Source organism: Neophocaena asiaeorientalis, unplaced genomic scaffold (genome assembly GCF_003031525.2).
Source record: "Neophocaena asiaeorientalis asiaeorientalis breed wild unplaced genomic scaffold, Neophocaena_asiaeorientalis_V1.1 scaffold138, whole genome shotgun sequence".
Classification (NCBI taxonomy): Eukaryota; Metazoa; Chordata; class Mammalia; order Artiodactyla; family Phocoenidae; genus Neophocaena; species Neophocaena asiaeorientalis.
The window spans coordinates 5857723-5875062 of record NW_020172632.1 but is presented as its reverse complement, the minus strand read 5'-3'; the positions used below and the strand labels follow the sequence as shown (position 1 = coordinate 5875062).

Sequence of the window (17340 nt, the reverse complement as noted above, 5' to 3'; positions counted from 1 at the left end):
AATGGGGGAACCAAGGCCTGGGGACAGGCAGCCTGGCAGGGTGGAGGTGCCTGGGTTTCACTCCTCCCAGTCCTGCCACTTACCGGCTCTGTGACCCTCTGATTCTCCTTTCCTCATCTTTTATGACTCATCAAAAGTGTTTGCCTTGGGCTTCCCTGGTGGTGCAGTGGTCGGGAGTCCACCTGCCGATGCAGGGGACACGGGTTTGTGCCCCGGTCCGGGAGGATCCCACATGCCACGGAGCGGCTGGGCCCGTGAGCCACGGCCGCTGAGCCTGTACGTCCGGAGCCTGTGCTCCGCAACGGGAGAGGCCACAACAGTGAGAGGGCGGAGTACCGAAAAAAAAAAAAAAAAAATGTGTTTGCCTTGAGCTGGGTACTGGGCTCAGAGCCTTGCATGCATCCTTCCACGTATTCCCGATGACAGCCCCATTTCATGGCTGGGAGGATGGAAGCTCAGTCTTTCCCCTAGTTGCACAGCTGGGAGTAGATTCAGAGTCAGGTCTGGGTGAGTCCAAAGCCTGAGTTCTTTAAATGAAGAAAGTGATATGTACCTCATCTGGTCATCGCGAGAACATAGAATAAAAAATAAAATAGGGCTTCCCTGGTGGCGCAGTGGTTGATGCAGGGGACACGGGTTCATGCCCCGGTCCGGGAAGATCCCACATGCCACAGAGCGGCTGGGCCCGTGAGACATGGCTGCTGAGCCTGCGTGTCCGGAGCCTGTGCTCCGCAACGGGAGAGGCCACAACAGTGAGAGGCCCGTGGACCAAAAAATAAATAAATAAAATAAAATAGTAGTTAAAGCTTCCATAGCCTTTAATTACCATGCCAGTGGCTGTTCTAAATATTTTACATTCTTTTTTTATATTCTTTTCCATTATGGTTTATCACAGGATATTAAATATAGTTCCCTATGCTATACATTAGGACCTTGTTGTTTATCCATTCTAAATGTAACAGTTTGCATCGGCCAACCCCAAACTCCCAATTTGTCCCTCTCCCTGTCCCCTCCCCCTTGGCAACCACAAGTCCCTTCTCTGTGTCTATGAGTCTGTTTCCGTTTTGTAGATAGGTTTATTTGTGCCATATTTTAGATTCCATGTATAAGTGATATCATATGGTATTTGTCTTTCTCTTTCTGACTTACTTCAGTTAGTATGATAATCTCTAGTTGCATCCATGTTGCTGCAAATGGCATTATTTTGTTCTTTTTTATGGCTGAGTAGTATTCCACTGTATGTACCACATCTTCTTTATCCATTCATCTGTTGATGGACATTTAGGTTGTTTCCATGTTTTGGCTATTGTGAATGGTGCTGCTATGAACATAGGGGTGCATGTATCTTTCTAAATTATAGTTTTGTCTGGATATATTCCCAGGAGTGGGACTGTTGGATGATATGGTAATTCTATTTTTAATATTCTGAGGACCCTCCATACTGTTCTCCATAGTGGCTGCACCAAAGTTTCATTCCCACCAACAGTGCAAGAGGGTTCCCTTTCCCCACACCCTCTCCAACATTTGTTATTTGTAGACTTTTTAATGATGACCATTCTGACCAGTGTGAGGTGGTACCTCATTGTAGTTTTGATTCCCATTTCTCTAATAATTAGTGATGTTGAGCATCTTTTCATGTGCCTACTAGCCATCTGTATGTCTTTGGAGAAATGCCTATTAAGGTCTTCTGCCCATTCTTTGACTGGGTTGTTTGTTTTCTTGTTGTTGAGTTGTATAAGCTGTTTGTATATTTTGGAGATTAAGCCCTTGTCTGTTGCATCATTTGCAAATATTTTCTCCCATTCCATAGGTTGTCTTTTTTTTTTTTTTATGGTTTCCTTTACTGTGAAAAAGCTTGTAAGTTTGATTAGGTCCCATTTGTTTATTTTTGTTTTTATTTCTATTGCCTTGGGAGGCTGACCTAAGAAAACATTGGTACGATTGTTCTAAGTATTTTACACATGTTAAGTGGTTTCACCCACACATCAACAGTATCAGCAGGCATCAGTGCTCCTATTATCATCTCCCTGTTATAGATCCAGAAACTGAGGCACAGAGAGGTTAACATGCCCAAGGTCACAAACTAGTGAGTGGTAGAATCAGAATTTGAGTTCAAGCCTTCCAGCTCCAGAGTCCTTGCTTTCACCCACTATGCTGTGAACATAGAGCATCATGCATGAGGCATGTGCTGAACCCCAAACCCACAGGAGCTCTCCCCATCAGCTCCGTCATCAGTATGTCAGCTGCAGAGCCAGCAATGAGGATGCAGGCCCCAAGGATTCCTGCCCCAGACTGCTCCCCAACCCCATCACTCCAGCCCCACCCCAGGGTCTAGTCGGGTACACAGGCCATAACCACCAGGACAAAGAATCAACAGCCTGAGAACAATGTAGGAGTCGCACCATCCATCTCCCTAGAAACCCAAGACAGGGCTGGCCCAGCTGATGCAGGGAGGGATGAAGTGTTTGCCTCTTGTTCTCTATCCTCACCCGGACCTCCCCCTCTCAGTTCCCTGAGCCTAGACAGGGAACTAACTCTACAGCAGACACCACAATCTGGGAGCCATGAGCATACTCTCCACTTTCTTCTGTCCTGTATCCCACCCCTCCAGGTCCTCCTAAGTGAGGACACTCATGACGCTGTTTCATTATGCCCTTTCCAATTTCTGGGCCTTTGCTTGGACGACTCCTTCTGCCTGAAGGCTCTCTCACACCCCTTCAGAAAGACCTCCTTTTCCCTGTAAGCAGAGTTTGTCCCGCATTCCTCTGATAACCTACAGCCCCCATCGCCCCTTTCATGTCCCATCACACACCATTGTGATTGTGTATGTCATTTCAAGCACACAATGCCCTCTACACACATAGCAACAAACTCGGAAACATGTAAGCACATAGAAATATACCACTCTCTTCTCATAGGGTACACTCCCACACCCAAAGGCCCATGTATGCACTATGACCTTCTAACCAAGACACGCATGTATGTGCTTACGCTCAAGCAAGTATCAAGGTAACATCTGTGACTTTACATATGTACACACACACACATATACACATACACACTCACAGCACACAGTCCAAGCACACAGGGCCAAGCTACCCACAGAGAATCACATACTGCAGAAATAGTCAGGCTTCTACACTCTTGAGCACACATAGATGTTCAATCACGCAGAAACATGCACCAACACCCACCAGTGGGATCACACGTGGGGATGCCGAACTGTGTACATTCCGGAATCATTCCCTGGGTAGGCTGTCCTGAGGCTGGGAGGGTGTCTCCTCGGAGACAGTCTGGAGCCTGGGTAGCAGGGCCTGGGAAACCAGGCTACCACCTCCCACTGGAGCTCGCGCCTGGAGGGGAAGATAAACGATGTGTCTATTGGGCTCCTGGGTGGAGGGTCCTGTGCAGGAGGGGTCTCTTGGGCTGACTCCTGGCTTCTGTTTCCTACTTGCCACTTGTGCTTTCAGCCCAGCAATCCCCTGCTCTCAGGCCAGGCCTAAGCTGTTCCTCTAGGCGCCCTTGGCAGCCTTGTCCTTAAATAATAGGAACCAGCTTTTACAAGCATTCGCTGAGCACAGGACCGGACTGGGAGAACGCCACCCCAGTGGCCTCACAGGGCTCATGCTGGTGTCTACCCTGACAACACTGACACCATCTGGAGGGATCCTCTTGACACCTGACATGTAGGATTATTCTGTGCATTTTAAAGGAGTGGAAATGCAGGCTCAGAGAGGTAAAGGGACTTCCCCAAAGTAACACAGCCAGGGGGTGGTGGGGCAGAAATGGACCAGCCTTTCCAAGGGAGCTCCTGGTCCCTGGGCTCCCAGAACAGCACTGGGTCACCTTCACCTACTCCCGAGGGAAGCAGCAGGAGCAGGGAGACCCCAGGGTGAGGTGGAGTCTTTTCTGGGGTCTGGGGAGGCAATGAGGTAAACTTTGCTGTGGTGCAGCCTGGACTTTCTGCCTCTGGGAGGTCAACTCCTTGACAAATCAGGAGAGGGACTCCAGGCCTGAAAGCCATAGACATTGGTGGAACAGCAGTGGCTGCTGTTACCTGTGCTCCCAGCCCCATTTCTGGGTCCTAACAGGCTGTGACCCAGTTACCAGGTAGAGGCAGCATCCCTGGAAGATTCCTGTGGGTCCCTAGGCTCCTGAAGCCCCTGACCCAAAGGGGTTGAGTGTCTCAGTTTATTGTGGGCACTGCAAGGGAATGGCTGGATCTGGCACCAAGGGTTTCAGAAATTACCACAGGAAAAGCTTATAGCTAAGAAACCTCCGTGCCAGGCTGATTGCCTTTAAAAATTAGGCAAGACAGCCAGGAGCAGACAGAGCTCAGATCTAGAGGAAGCATGAAGCTGCTCTAGGCCTGGGCCTCCCCAACCGCTGGACTCCAGCAGAGATTTTCAAACTATGTACCCCACTTGGGAAGGGGGCCTGGGTGGAGGACTGCCAGCTTTGGGGCTCTAGGATTCCTCTCCACCCTTCAGCAGGAGCACTCAGTGTGACTACAGGCTCGCCAGTCATATTTCTTCTTCCTGGGCCCACAGGAAGACTGCATTTCTCACCTAACTTGCCAAGGTGACAAAGGCCAGTCACTGGGTTCTTTGGAAAGAGTGTGAGCAGAAGTGATGTACATGGTTTCCAGGCCCAGTTTTAAATCCCCTAATATGACACTCCTCGCTCTTTTGTTTGCTTCTCATAGCGACAATGTATTGAACTTACATCATAGATAGGGACACTAAGATGGAAGCAACTTGGATCCCTGAGTCATCATGTGGAGGAGAGATGCTCAGGAGAGCCACTAACCCACATTGTATTTGTGTGAGTGAGAAACAAACTTTTATTGTGTTACCCCACTGAGATTTCAGGGTTTATTTGTCATCTCAGCAGAACCCAGACTAGCATGGCTAATATATTCCTCTTGGATGGATTTTATATCTTGACGTGGCACAACGATTTTTATTGAAGAAAGAACTCCGTGACTAAAATCCCACATCCAAAGTGTCCTCTCTCAGGGTCTCCCAGCTCTGATGTCCTGACATTCTGTATTTAGACAACTGTGGGCAGTAGAAGTCAGGTGGCTTGAACTTGGTCATATACCCTGACTATGTGGCCTTGGGCAAGCTTCACACTTTTCTGAGCCTCGGTGTCCTCACCTATAAAGTAGAGGCAAAGATGCTTCACCTACAGGGCTGCTGTTAAGATCAGTGAGGAACTGTAAACTGTAAAGGGGGGAGATTTGCTTCAGGGAATGCACTGATGGTTTGTCATTATGCTCATCCCACCCACCACACCACAGGCAAGGTCAGGGGAAAGAGACTTCAAGAAGGCATGAAATTTCATTCATTCAGCTGGGGGACACTTCCAGCCCTGTGTGGGGCCCTGGGCCACAAGGCAAGGCTCGGCAGAGAGACCGTCTCTCTTCTCAGTTGTATCTTCTCTGTCTTGGAGGAGGGGGTGGTATCTGACCTAATCACGGTGATGGCTCATTAAGAGGTTACTATGTTCCTGGCCCTTAATGATTCAATTAAGCCTCACTCAGGCAGGTACATTCCTCATCCTCCTTTTACAGAGTAGGAAAATGGAGGCACCGAGAGACTGAGCCTCTTGTCCAAGGTTACACAGGTAGGATGTGGGCAATGCTGGGATTTGAACCCAGGAAGTCCTACAGCAGTGCCTGGACACAAGACCTCTGGGCTATTCAGATCTCTTAGCATGTGTAGCAACGGTGTCTTGGTGGCAGATGCAGGACGGACGAGGGGAGGCTGTCCAGGGAGTGGGCTTCCAAGATTAAGCCGAATAGTAAAATTTCTGTTGCTTTGTCCCCTTCTGTCTCTCTGAGTCTCTCTCCCCAGTTTCCTTCTTAAGCTCATTTGATACCACTCTTCCCGACTTCATAGTTTTCCTTGCCTCACTTTAATTCTTTCAGAGCCTCCTCGCTGCCCTCAGGATAGAGCCCAAGATCCGAGGCTTGGCATTCAAGGCCCCAGGAGGTACCCTTTCCAGTCTTGCTGCCTGCTGCTGCACTGTCTTGCTGTCCTGTGCCCTGTGCTCTACTTAGATTGAACTGTGTGAACTGCCTTCTCTTTCCCACCCCATGTCTCGCTCCTGTTGTCTCTGCCTGGAGCTCTCTCCCCACCTTTCCCACCAGCTCACTCAGCTCCAGGCAGCCGTCCCGGGGTCTCCAGGTTTGGCCATGTTTTCTGCAGTGCTGTAGCCCAGGGCTGTGTCTCTCCTCTGATCCTCTGGGTTGCTACAGTTTCCATCTCCGTCTGAACCTTAACAGCTCCTCTAGGGCAGGACCTGGGCTGGGACCCCAACATTGCCCAGCACAGGGCCTGGCACAGAGGGGACATCAGTGACCTTGGGTTGCAGGCGAGGTCTCAGGAACTCTGGAGGATGGCCTCACACAGAGTGACAGGTGGAGAGGAGTCGGGGGTAAGACCCAGGGTGGGGGGAGGGTGTGAGGACTAGGGCATAGGGAGACTAGAGTGGCTGGAGGGGGTCATTTGAGTTCTTGGGGACAGATACCCAGACTGATTCAGAAGGATGCCAGGGCCAAACCACAAACATTCCTTTAGACCGTGGCCAGGCTGTGGCCCTGGCATTAAAAATTACACGTATTATCTAATAATAGATATATATAAAATAGACGTGTGTTGCATTTTTATAAGAAATAAACAGACTAGTCATATGCTTTACTATCCAAACCAGAACTTTCTGAGAAAGAAAGGGATTGCAGTGAATAATTATGTGGGACAACAGGTATCAATCAGGACTGTTCTGGAAACCCCGGATGTATGGCCACCCTGGGTATAAAGCATAATAATGAACACCTTTGAACCCAACTTAAACGTGAGAGATGACTAATGCTATGGGCTTCTTCCTTATCCCATTTCCCTGCCTCCCCTATAGAAGTAACCATTATCTCGAATTTTGTTGAATCATTTCCTCAGTTAAGCTTGTATCACATATGTATGAAAACCTAAACAATATACTTTATTTTTGCTTGTTTTTGAGCCCTCTAAATGTTGGATTTTGTCCTATGAAGTCTTCTGCAACAAGCTGTTCTCCCTCAGCGTTGTTTCTAAGATTTCCTCGCATAGTTGTCTGCAGCTATATTTGATTCATTTCCACTGCTGTATAGGATTTCATTATATGGAGATGGCATAATTTATTAATTCATTTTCCTTCTAAGGACATTAGCTTAGTTTCCAGGTTTTTGCCATTATAAATGGCACTACTGTGAACATTTTTGTATGGGTCTCCTGATGCTTGTATGCATGAGTTTCTCTAGGGTTTACGCTTAGTAATGAAATCACAAGTTCAAAGCGGTTGCAGTAATTTTCACTGCATTAGGAGCATAGGAAAATTCTGTTGCTTCACATCCTCACCAATACTTGTCACTGTCAGATTCATTTTGTGTGGAAAATCTTATTGTGGTATAAATTTGCTTTTTCCTGATTACTATAAGGTTGAGCATCTTTTCTTCAGGTTTATTTTCCATTCATATTGCCTCTGCTGTGAATGCTTGTTCATATCTTTTGCTATTTTTTTGAGTTATTTGTGTTCTTAGCATTGGTTTGTAAGAGTTCTTTATGTATTCTGGGTAGAATGCTTTGTTCATTATTTGTACTGTAATGTATTCTCCCAATCTGTGGCTAGTCTTTTAGACAATGAGAAAAAAATTAACTTGGAGGAAGCAGAGACTATACATGGTGATAAATACTCACAGGAAACAACAACAAAACACTATTAACATCCTGAAAGAAATAAGAGAAAATATTGCATCATGAAAAAAGAACAAGGTACAATAAAAAAGGAATAGACATTGAAAAAGCAAAGAGCTCTTGAAAATATGATCAGAGGAAAAATAAAAACCTCTGTAGAAGCTTGAAAAAATGTTCTAGATAGAAAAAAAAAAAGAGGTGAAAAAATATATATAAGAAATGTAGAAGACCAGTTCAGGAGGGCCAATATTGGAATAATTAAGGAGATCCAGAAAGTAAAAAACAGAGAAAATGGAGGCGAGGAAATCGTTCTGTTATAGAGGCAGCTCTAGAAAATTTTCTCCAAACTGAAGATGAGTTTCCAGAATAAGAGGACCCACTGGGCGCCCAGCACAGTGAATGGAAACAGATTTACTCAAAGACACACTGAGGACGCAGGTGTCTAAACACTTCCAGGGAGAAAGAACAGGGTTATGTAAACAAGAAACAAAATGGCATTGGACTTTTCAACAGGAACTAGAAGACAGTGGAGCAAGCCTTCAAGATTCAGAAGGAAAATTATTTCCAGCTTAGAAATCTATATCTCATCAAACCACCAATTAAATGAGAGGCACTTTTAGAAATGCAAGGTCTCAAAAAGTTTACCTCAGATACCTCCTCTCAGAAAGCTGTGAACATAAGTTTGTTTTCTATGTCTGTGAGTCTGTTTGCTTTGTAAATAAGTTCATTTGTATCATATTTTAGATTCCACATATAAGTGATATCATATGATATTTGTCTTCCTCTGTCTGGTTTACTTCACTTAATATGATAATCTCTAGGTCCATCCATGTTGCTGCAAATGGCATTATTTCATTCTTTTTTATGGCTGAGTAATATTCCATTATATATAGTCTTCTCAAACCAATTGTCTATTGATGGGCACTTGGGTTGTTTCCATGTCCTGAGATTACCAAAGGGAAAAGGGAAAGGGGGAGGGATAAATTAGGTATATGAGATTGACAAACTATTATACATAAAATAGATAAGCAACAAGGATTGACTGTATAGCATAGGGAACTATGTTCAATATTTTATTGTAACCTGTAATGGAAAATAATCTGAAAAATATACATATATATATAACTGAGTCACTTTGCTGTACACCTGAAACTAACACAATATTGTAAGTCAACTATACATCATTTTATCCTTTTTTTTTTGACAATATGGTACAGCTTGGGGAATCTTAGTTCCCTGAGCAAGGATCGAACCCACGCCCCCTGCAGTGGGAGCATGAAGTCTTAACCAGTGGACTGCATTACAAAAACAAACAAAAAAAGCTATGAGCAGATGTTGCCCCGAATAAGGTCGTGAGGAAGACACGGGATGTCGGAAGCAGGAGATTCAACACAGGAGAAAAGTGCAGAGAAGCCTCCAGATGATGGGGAAGGGAAAGCCCACAAGGAGAGCTGAGCAGCTGGTCTTGCTATCAACCAGTCCAGGATGGAGAGTCAGAAATCTGCAGCGACTTCCCAGTCAAGTAAATTGATAGAGTACTAATATGGGTGATTGTATTAATAGGAGTTTACACAAATGAGGGAGAGTTTGGGGATAAGGGATGAATACTTAGAAATGAGGCAAAAAATAAAATGATAAATAAATAAATATCCATTACTAACTCCAGGAAAAACACAGTTATGCAGGAAAATATGCTAATAATGGCACACTGTGAATAGCATTTATTTTGTTATGATCACATAAAAATCCTTTCAATATATGACACTAAAGCTCAGGCAACAAAAGAAACAATAGATAAACTGGAAAACATAAATAAAAAATAAAAACTGTGTATCAAAAGGCACAATCGACAGAGTGAATAGGCTACCCAGAGAATGGAAGAAAATATTTGTAAGTCATGTATCCAGTAAGGGATTAACATCCAGAATACATAAAGAACTCCTACAACCCAACAACAGCAACAAACAGAAAACTTAATTTAAAAATGGGCAAAGGACTAGAATAGACATTTCTCCTAAGAAGATATACAAATGGCCAAGAAGCACATGAAATGATGGGCAATATCACTATCAAGGAAATGCAAATCAAAACCACAACGAGGGGACTTCCCTGGCGGTCCAGCGGTTAATACTCGGCACTTCTACTGCAGGCGCATGGGTTCAATACCTGGTTGGGGAAGATCCCGCATGCTGGCAGTGCGGCCAAAAAATAAACACACCACAATGAGATACCACCTCATACCTGTCAGGATAGCTACTATAATAAACAAAACAAAACAGAAAATAACAAGTGTTGACAAAGATGTAATCCCTTGTGCACCGTTGGTAAAATGTAAAATGGCGCAACTACTATGGAAAATAGTATGGCAATTCCTCAAAAAATAAAAATGGAATTACTATATGATCCAGCAATTCCATTTCTGGGTATATTACCCCAAAGAACTGAAAGCAGAGACTTGAAGAGATATTTGTACACTCATGTTCATAGCAGTATTATTCACAACAGCCAAGAGGTGGAAGCAACATATGTGTCCATTGACAGATGAATGGATAAACACAATGTAATGGAATATTATTCATCCTTAAAAGGAAGGAAATTCTGCAATACGCTACAACATGGATGAGCATTGAGGACATTGTGCCAGTGAAATAAACCAATCATAAAAGGGCAAATACTGTACAATTTCACTTATATGAGGTACCTAGAGTAGTCAAATTCATAGAGACAGAAGTTAGAACGTGGTTGCCAGGGGTTGGGGACAAAGGAGAATGGGGAGTTACTTAATGAGTACAGAGTTGCCGTTTGCCAGATGAAAAGAGTTCTGGAGATGGGTGGTGGTGATGGTTATGCAACAATGTGAATGTACTTAATGCCACTGAATTGTACACTTAAAAATGGTTAGGTAGGGGCTCCCCTGGTGGCACAGTGGTTGGGAGTCCGCCTGCCGATGCAGGGGACGCGGGTTCGTGCCTGACATGGTCACACAAAAAAAAAAAAAAAAAAAAAAATGGTTAGGTAAATTTTATGTTATGCATATCTTACCACAACTAAAAATAATTTTAAAAATTTTTAAACTTTTTAAAATCAAAGAATCACAACCGTATTGGAAGGATGGGTGACGGTTGACTCAGAGAGTGAGTGTGTGAGAGTCCGTGTGTGTAGGTGTCTGGGGGTGCAGGGGGGGGGGTGGTGAGAGAGCTAAATCATTGTCTTCAAAAGATAGTGCCTGAAACCGAAAGATCAAGAAATAGAAATGTGGGACTTCCCTGGTGGCGCAGTGGCTAAGAGTCTGCCTGGCAATGCAGGGGACACGGGTTCGAGCCCTGGTCTGGAAGATCCCACATGCCACGGAGCAACTAAGCCCGTGCACCACAACTACTGAGCCCACGTGCCACAACTCCTGAAGCCCACATGCCTAGAGCCTGTGCTCTGCAACGAGAGAAGCTACTGCAATGAGAAGCCCGTGCACTGCAACGAAAATGTAGCGCCTGCTCACCACAACTAGAGAAAGCCCGCGTGCAGCAACCAAGACCCAACGCAGCCAAAAATAAAATAAATAAAATAAATAAATGTATAAAATAAAAAAAAGAAATAGAAATGTGTGTTATTTAACTATAGGGAGGTAAATACCAAAAGAATCAGCTAAAAGATTTGAAAGTGTTTGCATCTGGGGAGAAGGAGATGGAGGTGGGGAGTGAACGACTTAAGTTTCTCATAACAAAGTGTACAGAACTAGTTGATTCTTTAAACTATGTGAAGTAAAACTCTGATAAGAAAAAATAAAATAAAAACTAAACCAAAACAAAAGCAAACAGAAAATTGCTGAGCCTCCCCTAGAAGGCCCTGTGACTCAGGTGATGGGCATCCAGGGCCTGACGAACTCTGAGTCACCTTGAGGAGCCTGTTGTCACGGGCAGAGTGGCCAGGGCTTCTGCCCTCTATACTTTTTCCCAGATTAAATGGGGGACACAGAGCTGGTGGCCCTGAGAGAAGCGAGGCACATCTGGATGGACGGAGGAGCATTGTTTATTTGAATAAGCACACATTTATTTTAATGTGTATTGGAAAATATGATTAGCATATCAAACCTGTGATTTCATGGAGATCATTGCTTAGGATGAAGCGAAGTTTATTAAGTGAAAGGATTTAAAGGGAAATACTAGGATGACAGTACAGCAGGTAAGGGGAAATGGAGAAAGTCATTCCCCGGCGATAAGAATGACTGACTGGTCATGGGAAATACTGACCTAGTCCAACCCTCATGTTAGGGATAGGGAGCCCAGCCCAGAGAGGAAAAAGGACTTGCCCAGTGTCCTCTAGAAAGGCAGTGAAGGAGGCAGATGTGACTCTCCTGAGAGCACATGGTCAGGAGGCAGGAAACCAACACTGGGTCTGTCTTGCTCTGCTCTGGTCAGCTCTGAAACCCTGAAACGCCTTCATCCTCTCAGTTCCTGGGTGTATTCCTCTGTATGAGGTTCTGCAGCTAATAGCAGTAATGTTCACGATAATTGTATAGTCCTTAGGAAGTGTTTACTGTGTACCAGAAAAAGCAGCAACAATTATAATAGCAAACACATATACAAGGTATACTATGTACAGAAAACTCTTCTAAATACTTTACTTATATTCACATATTTCATCCTCACTAACACTATGAGACAGTGTGGCAGCCAGTCTCCGAGATGGCCCACAGTGATTTTTGCCTCCTGGCTGTTGCTCTCCTATATAGTCCTTCCCACATGGAATAGGGCTGACCTGTGAAACCAATAGGATATTGCCAAAATGATGGAGTGTGACCTCCCTAGTTAGGTCACAAAAGACACTGTGACTTCCTCCTTGCTTTTTCTCTCCCCCTCTTGGATGGGGAAAGCTGGCTGCCATGTCATAAGGACACTCAAGCAGTCCTGCGGAGAAATCTGTGTGGTGAAAAACTGAGTCATCCTGCCAACAGCCAATATGAACGTGCCAGCCATGTGAGTGAGCCAACTCAAACCCTCCAGCTGCAGTTAAACCTTCAGAAGACTACAGCCTGGCCAGCATCGTGACCCAACGAAGTTGCTCCCAAATTCCTAACTCACAGACAATGTGGGGGATAATAAATATTTGTTGTTGCTTTGAGTTGTTGTTGTTTTGAATTTGGGGTATTTTGTTATGCAGCAATAGGTAATTAATACCCTTAGGTAACATTGTCATCCCCATTTTATAGATGAGGAAATTGAGGCACAGAGAGTTCAAGTAACTTGTCCCAGATCACACAGTTAACAAGTGATTTAAACCATGGCGGTTTGGATCTGTATAAAGTTCATGTAATAAATTAGAATCCCTTTTACAGGAATGAAGACACTGCTGGGAAAGAGAGAGAGAGAGAGGGAAACACAGGGACAGTGGCAAAGAGAAGTTGGCAATTGGTTCCCAGTACAGCATAACAGACTTAGGCTAGACTTCTGTAAAGTGATGATAGTGGACAGTGGGAGAGCTCTGCTGCCCTTGCAGCTCAGCTATGATCAGCTTGGGGCCACTGGTCTCTGTCCCTGGCTGCGTGGTTGACGCAGCCTTGGATACCTCGGGGTGGGGGTGTGATGCCTGTGGGCAGCCCCTCTCTGGGGCTCTTATCACCCTGCACTGACACTGTCTGCCCCCAGACCAGAGATCCTCAAGGGCAGGGATGGAGTCTTGCTCATGTGTGCCCCTTGCCTGGTGCAAGGCCAGTCAGAGCAGGCTGGGGGAGGTGTATATGCAGAAGGCTCTCTGGCCCTGGCCCTGGAGAGAATTCATATGGTCACACTACCCTTTAACAAATTATCCCTGGGGACACAGAAGGGACCAGGATGACCCAGTTTCTGACTTGAGCAGCTCCTTATTGGATGGAGGATACAACAATGATAGCCCAGTGCGATCAGAGAGATTGGGACATGGCGTGTTGTGGGAGGCCAGAGGGGTAGGGAGGACCTCTCTAGAGGAGGCCTGACGACTTCCCAGAGGAGGAGGAATGTGAGCTGAGGCCGAAAGGATGCACAGAACTCAGCCAGCGCCAAGACTGTTCTCAGCAGAGGGTACAGCCTGGCAGAGGCCTGAGGCCTGAGGCTCTCTTGGAGGACAGGGTGAGGGAGTAGAATGTGCAAGGGGTGGGCCACTGGCCTCTGGTGGCTCTTAAAGCAGGACAGAGAGACTTGGGATGGGCAGGGTGACATGCTGACAGCAGCTGGAATGTCACCTGTTTCTGTCTCGTGGGGAATTCATTGCACTTGGGGTTGGGTTTGAGGGTTTTCTTTGGAAACCCAGGACTGGGCGAGGCCTGTATGCTTGAGTCAGCCCAGGATGGAGAGAGAGGACAGGTGAGGACAAGAAGTCACTTGGGAACAAGTTGTACAAGGACCTCAGTGTCCATTTGGTGTATGGTGTGTGTCAAAGCTTTCTTCATTTGCCCTTCACTAGATTAACCAACTTAGGTGCCCTGAAAAATTCCCATTTCTGCCCTCTGGGTTCAAATGCTAGGCCTGCCATTTACTAGCTGTATGACCTCCCCACCCCTTAGTTTGCTCATCTGTAAAATGGAATCAACATAAAACCTGCCTCATGGAGATGCTGTAAGGACTAAATGGGTTAAAGCGTTTAAAACACCTAGATGGTGCTTGACCCCCTCCCCACCTCCAGCAAGTGTACAATAAGTATTAGCTATTATTATTACTTGATATGGTTTTCCTTTTAACCTTTTCAAGGATTTAAACATCATTTATCTAATGCCTGTTATATGCCAAGCCTTGTATCTATCCTCTGAAAATAGGGATGAATAAGACATAATCCTCCTAGGCATACAGAAACCATGGTAAAGGCAACAACAAACAAACGTTGATCAAACGTGCCCTGTAGGAGCCCAGAAATGCAGGAGAGCTGGTTCCTGTCCTCAGGAAGGTCACAGGCTGACTAGGGAGAGAGAGAAGTGGTCCAAATTGGGTGGGGGCTGAGAGAAGCCTGGAGAACCTCCAATGAGGGGGTTTTCGAGAGACAAGGAGTTGCTCACTTTGGCAGCTGGATGTGTGTCGGACAGTATGAGCAAAGACCCCCTTGGAGGTGAGGTGAAGGAAGGCTCAGTCCTTATTCTCTGAGTGTTAGGAGGTCATCAGGGGTTTCTGACAGGGAATTATGTTTGAATAACAGTAACATAACTAATAGCTATTATGCACCTACAGCACAGTGCATGCTGCACATCTCCTCTAATGTCATCCTCACACCCTTGTGAGGTACTGTCACCATTCCCATTTTACAGATAAAAAAACTGAGCCACAGAGGTTAAGTGAGTTGTCCAAGGTCATGTAGCTAGGAAGGGAAGGAACAGACTTAAACTCAGGTAGTCTAACCCAGAGCCCATGCTCTTAATCTCTCTACCCTGCTGCCTCCGAACTTTAATCTACACAATCTTAAAACTAGAATAGACCTTTGAAATTCTCCATCTCTATTTTGCAGAAGAGAAACTGAAGCTCAGAGGTGGGAACTGACTTTCCTTGAGACCACAGAGTGAAGGAGGGGCTGAGATGAAGCAGTCAGTCTTGGTTGCAGGAAGGGCTCCAGAGTCCCAGGCATCCTGCTGTCACAGTGGCCACCGTTGTACTTGGAACAAAATCCAAACCTCCTGCTGGGGCCTACAAAGCCCTCATGTGATCAGAACCTTGCTGACTCTGACCTCGCCTGGTCACCCAACTTCTCCTCACCGAGCTCCAGCCCACCTCAAGGCCTCTGTCCTGCTGGTCCCTTTGCCAGGAATGCCCTTACAGCCAATCTTCCTATGGTTGGGCTCCGTCTTAGTCCATATGGGCTGCCATAACAAAATATCATAGATTGGGTGGCTTAAAAACAACAGAAATTTGCTGGGAGCCTGAGAAGTCCAAGATCGAGGCCCTGAAAGATCAAGATGCCAGCAGATTTGGTGTCTGGTGAGAGCCCACTTCCTGTTTCATAGATGACTCTCTTCTCGATGTGTCCTCACATGGTAGAAGGGGCCAGAGATCTATCTGGGGCCTGTTTTATAAGGGCACTAGTCCCATTTATGTCCTAATTGACTCCCAAAGACCCCACTTTCAAATACTCTCACATTTGGGATTAGGTTTTAACATATGAATTCTGGGAGGACACAAACATTCAGTCCACAGCAGGCTCCTTCTTGCCATTCAGCGAAATGTCACCTCCTCAGAGAGGCCTTCCCTGATCACCTCTCTAAAGTTACCTCCCATCACTCTCACATCACCCTACTTTATTTTTTCCATAGCAGTTATGATGATCTGAAATTATTATCATTTCTTGTTTGTTTGTTTTCTTGCTTTTGTGTCTGTCTCTCCCAACTAAGATGTAAGATGTAGGAGAGCAAAGAGGGACGTCATTTATTTCTACACTGTATCCCTGGGCAATGCCTGGCACATAGGAGGTGCTCCATAAGTTTTTGTTGAAAGCATGCTTGCATTTCGTTGTCTGTCCGTTGATAGTCTGTCTCCCCACCAATCAAGCTGGTACCATGTCTGATTCACCTTGGCACTCCTAGGCCCAGGGTTGGCACAGAGCAGAGCTGGGATGTGCTTGTTGGATGACCGAATTGCTAAGGGGCTGCCCTCTGTGGGAAGAAACAAGGCTCAGTAACAGGACTGCCGATGAGACAGAGCGGTTTCCAGGCCTGAGACTAACAGCTCCTGAAGCCCCTTCTTCTGCCCCTCTGCCATGGATGTGAGGCAGCAAGAGAGGAGGGGAGGGTGGACCTACACTGGGCCTAGCCACCTTCCAGTCTGTCTCTTTTAGTGGCCAGTGCCCTCAAAACTCATTGTCCAAAAAGCCTGGGCTGGTTGGGCCTTGCTTACCAGCAGGTAGCTAAAATCTAGTCACCTGTACCCTGGCATGGATGAGATGGGGCTGAGACCTTCCAGGGGAGAGGTCTTATTCATGCCAGCAGAAGCAGACAGCAGCCCTGGGTGTGCGTCCCCTATTAGCAGGGATGAGGCGTCCCTTCTGTGGGGTCCCACAGTCTCTGCCCTTCTCCATCACAGCAAGGACTACCCTGTCGCCCCTGCAGTTCCCCCTGATTGTCTGCCCCTCTGCCTGGCCCAACAGAACACTGAATGAGAATGAATGGATCAAGTTTGTGCGCCAGGCCCAAGCCACCTGCCTCACATCCTTGGCCGTGGGAATTCTCACATGAGAATGCAACATAGGCATGTTAACCAGCTACACAGACGTGTAACATCTGGGTTGGAGTCTTGGAGGGGTGCAGAGGTTCATTCCTGCTCCCCCAGCTTCTCCCTGATCACACGAATCCTGGCACCCCAATCCCTGTCCACTACCATCCCTGCTCCGTGTGCACATGCCCAGGCCTGTGCACCCGGGAACATCATCTCCCCTCCCGTCCAGGTTCACTCCTAGGCCTCCCTCAGCCACCTATCAGCATGTCACCTCCTCCAGGCAGCCTGTGCTACTTCCCTTGGGCCGTCTGCCACCTCTGGGGGTAGGGGCCTCGCCTGGCTCATCCCAGCGTCTGCAACGCCCAGCACGCAGCGAGCCTTGAGCAGGGTCACCGAGCACGGGCCTAGGGAGAAGTGGACCAAGGGCATGAGGGAGGAGGGAAAGG

General features: G+C 46.3%; 1 pseudogene; it reads left to right on the top strand.

Annotated features, from left to right (window-relative positions):
- LOC112395841 (phosphate carrier protein, mitochondrial pseudogene) overlaps nt 1-16914 on the top strand; it is a 92490-nt pseudogene extending 75576 nt beyond the window's left edge.
- The last annotated feature ends 426 nt before the right edge of the window (nt 16915-17340 follow it).